The following is a 7,269-nucleotide window of genomic DNA, read 5'->3' as shown; positions in this document are numbered from 1 at the left end:
AACTACAAAATCGACTTGTGAAACAAAACAGCTGTCAAGAAGCTTTCTGCTGGTAAAGTTTGCAACAGGGTCACTACCTTGGCGATGTTCTCCTTTGGTGTATATTTTTGTTATTCTGTTTATTTCAATATTTTTAATTCATTTGTACTGCAGTGCTGTTGCTGTATATCTTGAACAAAATACGTGTTTTGTATGAAACCTCTCCAGTAGACTCTTATCATTACATAAACTTTAACCACTAGTTTAAAGGCCATGGTGATTGGTGTCCCAATGTCCCCTTGCTATCATAAGTACCAATGCTTATGCCAATGTGTCATAACTCTGAAAAATAACTTTGTTGTCTCTAAATCCAGATTATAACCTTATAATTTTATTTATTCTTATTCATCTCATCACCAGCATCATTTACATATAGATTGGTTCCACTTTACGTATTTCCGTTACAGAATCCATCAACCTCAAACTTGCTGTTGATTCCAAAAAAAAAAGATGAAATGATTTTCAGTTGTGCCACTAAAAAGTCAAGTTTTTCTTGACTTTAAAATGTCCCACTGGATCAACAAGTTATAAGTAATCCTGTCCTTATAATCAATTATATTCCTGTATTCTCTTCTTTGCTAAAAAGTGGTCAATCCCATATTAAAAGGAATCACATTTGATAGCACAACATCTGTGGGTAGTGAATTAGCATACCTGGGAACTCTCTGGGTTTGACCCGAATATTGCAGGGTGAGCGCTGCTCCTTTTTCGCGGCAGCAGTCCTCTACTTGCTACAGTTCCCCTGTTCTCGCTACAGTTCCTCTGTCCTCGCTGCAGTTCCCCTTTATTCTTTGATTCCAGTCCTGCTTTTCTGTCTGTTGTCTGCCTGTCTGTACCTACCTACCTACCCATCATGATGCATCAAGGGGTACAGACAGAGCCCCCCTTTTTTTACATTTTGCTGGAACTGGATGGTTCTCCTGATGGTGACATCACTGCATAATCGTTTTTAAATATTAGCACATTTTTTAGCTATTTTTATTTGTTTCATTTTTTTTTCATTATTCTCTTAATATTTTACTAATCACATTGTGATTAGAAAGCTGGGTTCCATTGACTTGCATGGTTGAATGCAGTACCTGTACTCAATTATTAATCAGTCCTTGGTCTGGTCTTAGGTTCAGTATTGCAACATTACAAACTTTGTTCTTATTACTGTTGAATGCGAAACCCATATTGGAGATAACTCTTTAATAATAAAAAATGTTACCTCACTCATATTTTTTGCTAAAAATACTTGCCATATGACACAAAACATAAGCACTGCTAGGCAGTTACCATAGAAACTTGAAAAGCTTCTTACAAATTTCTGTGTTATTTTTATGTGATTAAATCTTCAGAGAAAACACGGCAATGGGTTTCTTAGGTTAGCATACTAGACAGTACGATTAATGTTTCACATGGGCGGAACAGCATCTCTCAAAAATAAAAATGGTCCCTCTGACATTTAATAGCGCAGTTTCCACTTGTAGGAAGATTGCATAAATATCCTCATTTCAGAGACCGGTACAAAATATGGATTATAAAAACATTAAAGGGAAACACCACAGTATCTTTGTTGGTGGTATAGATATGTGGTCACTAGGGTATCAGATGTTTTGTGTGCTTAGTTTGTAGGTGTTAGGTCATGCAGTGTGTTGATAACGTACCTAAAATTTTTCATGGGTGTCTTTTTTTCCTGATTCAGAAGCTATTGTGTCTTATTTCTTCAAGGTACTCCAGTGTCCTCTCCCAGCCATACTTTTAACAAACAGGGAAAAGAAAAAATGTCGGAGCGCTAAGCTAGACTCAGGCTCAAATAATACAAATGTATGATATGAGGCCTACCAAACAGGTGTAAGCATGCTGCAAAAACAGTGTATTGGCTGTACAATGTATACAAAAAACAAAATACTGTATGCGCTTCTCACCCTAATAAAGTTGGCAACAAATATATAAACATAATATAAATGAGAGGTTTTGTTTATATGAATTGGCCAAAGCATAATTAAGCTCACCCGCCATGTCATACTTTTAACAAAACAAGGAGGTGATATCCTCTTTTGACATCAGATGCCCCTTGTGTGCAGACACGTATTGCAGAAAACAAGGCATTACACGTCTTTGTGTAAGGGGCATTTGATGCCATTGGCACCGTGCCCAAGCTCCAGTACAGATAAGATGTTCCAGCGGATCATGGATAGGTGAATATGCACGTTAAAGAGAAAGGTAAGTCAAATGAATGATTTAAATGTATTTAAGGTAAAGCATTACGTATGTATTACTTACTGTACATATCTAACACTTTATTTTTTAAAGAATGGGCAGGTTGGTAGTGTGTCCCCTTTAATCTTGAGGGAGGGGTAGTAGATCTTCTGCTACTGTAAAAGCAACTAAAAACTTTAGCACTTCATATAGTACAGCATATAAAACAGTTGAAACATGATTGAGATAGGATATCTGATTTGTTACATCATTGTCAATTTGGCACCTCTCTGCGTAACTACTTACTCCTTATTTTCAGTAATAATAATTTTAATACATTTTCTGACATCATTTCTAAAGAAACAATCATTGTTCTGTTCATTTACATGTAATCCGACGTCTTAAAATTATGTAATATTCCTACTCCTGGCAGTAAGACATGAGAGCCTATTAAAAATTGAGGTCTGTGGATGGAAGGGAAATTATCCATAGTTCCTGTCTTTAAATGGTATCTTTCTCCCACATTGCATTTTATTTCTTTGGCGTTAGAGGCTATTTTTCCCTAAGCCAGACAGCATAGTCATTTTTTTCTACATAAACTAGAACTGCAGTGTTTAAAAAGTCCAAATGTCTGTGATATGAAGATGCTATAATTAGACCATCTTTATTTTCTCTGTTCGTTTATCTGAAGGATAAAGAGCATTTAAGTTGGCATCATATCCTGAAGCAAATCACGGTCACACAAGATAATTTCTCTTGGACTGTCAGTTTCCAGAGAGCAACTCTTTTTCTAAATTGGGAGGTTAGCATTTACCACCCGAGGCAAGGGAGCATTTTTAGATTTAAAGGGGTCATGATTATGATCCTTAAATAATGTACGATTATGTGTCAAAAATATATTTCCTTGCAAAAATTAGGGCTCGAGACATTTATGCGTCAAACAGGAAACAAAAAAATGTGATTCAAGAAATTGCTGTGCAGTAGAAATGGGCATAGCTAAATACAAGCCCGACCTAGTTCTACACTCACCGTTTTTAGCTATATGAATGCCCCATCCACGTATTGCCCATGGCTAACTATTCCTTATTACTTCTGGTGGTAAATGGGAAAACTCATCATGATTGCAAAAAGCGGTCTGAACTCAAACATAAGGTGTTTCACAGAATTACGGTGCACTGATTTGTACCGACAGGTGAGGGGAAAATGCGATATGATTTATATTGGAGTGCAATACAACAGGGGATAGAAATTATTGATATTATATAAACCATAAACACACTTTTACCCACAAAATAATTTATATTTGTAATGACAACTTCTTCTCCACAACCAGATATTTTAAGAAAATAAATGTCTTTTTATTAATGACAAATAAACAATGCTCAAATATAATAATTTAGACGGATAGAAATCAATATAACATTTTAACAATTACTATATAACTGGATATGTTGATGCCTTCAATGAGATCCATGAAGCTTGCGGGGTTATGACATCCATTTCTGATTTAATTATCTTACATCATTTTTGTGTCGTCTGCTTATATCAAGGTATTGATTTCTTTTCTAATTGAAGAACAAATAAATTAAAAAGGACTAAGATCAGATGAATCAGTACTCTACCCAAAACATTTTACCAACTAGACTTTCTTTTGCATGAACAGTAGTAACATGTAACAATTCTGAGGCAACAATTCTGTATGCAAACCCCTAAATATAGTGAGCTATTTTAGAAAATGGGGGGCATGTACTTTCTTTTAATTTTTAATAGGTGTTTATATCACTTCAAAGTACATTATTCCATGTCATTCTTGTAGTGTTTTCTTTTTTTGTTTAATATCTGTTTATTTCAAGATTTTTACAATTGTTGGAAAGCACAAATGCACTCTTTGGAATGAACATTACAATAAAAGGTTGTGTCCATGCTGTTGTTGCCTATACACAGTGAAACCAACCAACAATTTCAATGGGGTAGGGTTATCATCAAAATATTGGGATTTTTTTTATAATTGGGATTATATCAAAATATATGGGATTTTGAGAATAAACAGGAAAATGATCTTGTAGCATTTTCTGATACATTATAAGATTTATAAATTTCCTCAGGTGAAGTCATTAACATTAACAGCAGATTCTGGATCCTTGGACACGTTGAATGTCTGCTCGTAGATCATTGTCGACAGGCGATTTTTGTATACAGTCAATTTTAATGTTTTTGTTAATTTTAGCTCTGCTTTATTACACTACAAAATGTGCTGGAGCGTATAGATAAACATAATATAAGCATTCACAAATAATTCTTATTTTTTATTTAGATACTAATTTACGGACTATACAACCATATTAAGTATTCACTTAATGTCAGTGTTCTGCAAATACAGATACATAGAACTGCAAGCATGATGAGTTTGGGGTCATAATACCTGAGTTTCCATGGACCTTCCGAGGTAATTGTATAATTTTGTTTGGTTAGGATTCTTGCTCATTAAATTGTCTTGCTATATCTTTGGGTATATGACTATGAAGAGTCAAACATGTTTCTCTGTAATGATATCAACTGTGTATGCCAAAGAGCACGCACAACTCGCATACCGTGATAAAGATCCTTGGTGAGTGTTTTAATAGCTCAGTACATTATTCAGAACAAGGAACTTCTATCTTAAGCAATACAATATCTTTATGTACAAGCTACAAACATGGCGCTGATATCATAACGCTTATTCTGTGGTACAATAAGATTTAAAGGCCCTAGGCCAAAAAAAATGCAAAACTATTATGCCAACGGAAGTTTTCTGTATCATAATGGTCAGCGGGCAAGTTCCAGTAATACCTGGCCATTTTTCAGGAGCTCTGAATAACCAATGAGCATAAACTAGAGCACACTTTTGGCGTTTGTCCCTGTTTAATGGGAAACAAGGAAGGGTGTGTAGGTAAATATAGGTAACAAGTGAATGCATAGATCCATTTTTAGCCAACATTTTATCACATGCCCCAATGCGACTAATACTAATGATACTATTTACCTAGTTTGGTTACCTAGTAACCAAGGTGTAATTTGCTCATGATGTTACAGTATGTGGCTAGAGATAACTCATTAGATACCCCTCATTAGATCTGATAGGCCAAATAGTGTAAAGCCATCTACATTCCTTTACTTTACAACACTGCCGTATCTATTGAAAACTCTGCAAATCCACTATACTTATGCCGAGAGACGATGTAATGGACCCAGGAAAGAAGTGCTTCACCCTGAGACTCCAGGTCAAACTTGGAGATTTCCCTGGTATGATGGTATCTCACATATTTCATTATTTAGATTTATTGTCGATCTAGACACTTGTAATACATAACTTGAAATATGAATTTGAACAAAATACAGTCACTGGCTTCTAGAGTTGTGCTGGGTATCTCCCATCATTCACAGTGAACAATCATTTCACAAAGAATTATTGGTGTCCTGAAATAAAACATCTGGAATGGTAAATATTGCATACCATTGTAAAAGTATTATACTATTTTTGATAAATGTATCTGTTCTTGAATATTGAACAATTCCTGGCATACCCAATCTAGAGAGTCAACACAGGTATAGTTTTCACTACAAATAGAACAAACCCCATATGTTACAAATGTGCAGTTTAATTATATGCATATGTGTGTTTTTCTTTGGAAATCCCCACTACTGACCAGTCACTATCATCCTGCAGATCTATCGCTAAAATGTGTTTTCAAATCAGGATTCCATAATATGTTAGGAGGCATGCTTATTCATCATGAAGGACACGTTATTAGAACAAAGCTAAATTAAAGGTAAAAAAAACATACAAGTCACCGTAGCACAATGAATTAATTTTTACATTAGGCAAGGCAGGCAAAAATGTTTTTCAATTTCTGTTTAGTTAAGGCAAAAACATCAATTAGTTTTGAAGTAAGCAGAGAACATTTCTAATTATGGACAAAGAGCAGTTTTGGTGTAAATGGAATATTACCGCTAATCGCATCATTTTTACAACTTTGTATCTGAAATGTTCTTTATATATAAACCCTTGTTACCCACTAGCATGAGCTATAAAGAAATGTGTAGGTTAAAGGAAAACCATCAGAACAGTACTTAAGTGCTGCCATTGTGAACATTGTGAAGACCATAATGTATATTACTAATATGTGTACTGGTATGCCATTGCCTAAAAACACTTCTTGTATTCCATCATGGTAGTAGCATTTGACTTCTTCTCGATGGTCCTCTCTTGGACCAAACAAGGTACACCTGTCTAAAGCAGTATGGCTTTAGTGGAGGGGATATTTCTGGTCCTCGGTCGTATCAAACAAGGTGGACATCTACAAAGCAGAATGGCTTTGGTGGGGGATCAAAGGAGAGACAAAAGAGGTTCACTCTATTTTGGTGCCTGATTTTAATTTCAGTGATCCAAGCAAGACTTGAATTGTCAAAGCAACGCTTTATATATCAGACTCCATTTTATCTCCGCATATTCCGTTCTTCAGCTAGTAACTATATCTAGGTATGTGGTTTTCTCTTGTTCATAATTATCCAACATCAATGAATCCAGATGAATCCTGGGAAGCAACCCACGAAGGCAGACTTCATAAAAAAAATTTTATATAGCTAAATTTCTATAGATTCTAAATCATTCCCAGCATTCTCCCTCAACATTTAGATGATCCTCTAAGACTTATGGTAATAACAATTCCACTGTGCCAATTAAGACATATATTTTGATTCTGTGGACACGCCATTTGACCTATTATCATTTATTCCATGTGCTATGATTAAATAGGATGACCGTGTATTGAAAGTGTTTTTTTTTATTTAAAAAAATAGTCCTTCTTACATATTGAAAAAGCTGTACTGCTTAGGGCTAATAGGTAGAAGAATAAATGGTATATCGTCTAAAATCTAAATCACCGAGAAGCATTTCAATGTTGTGCATGCATGTATAGTGCAATGTAAATATATGTTACATAACTTGATATAGAAATCCAAATTGTGTATTTACATACAAAATATATTTTTGAATAAACACTGTTA

This window comes from Spea bombifrons, chromosome 1 (genome assembly GCF_027358695.1).
Source record: "Spea bombifrons isolate aSpeBom1 chromosome 1, aSpeBom1.2.pri, whole genome shotgun sequence".
Classification (NCBI taxonomy): Eukaryota; Metazoa; Chordata; class Amphibia; order Anura; family Pelobatidae; genus Spea; species Spea bombifrons.
This window is presented reverse-complemented; position numbering follows the sequence as displayed.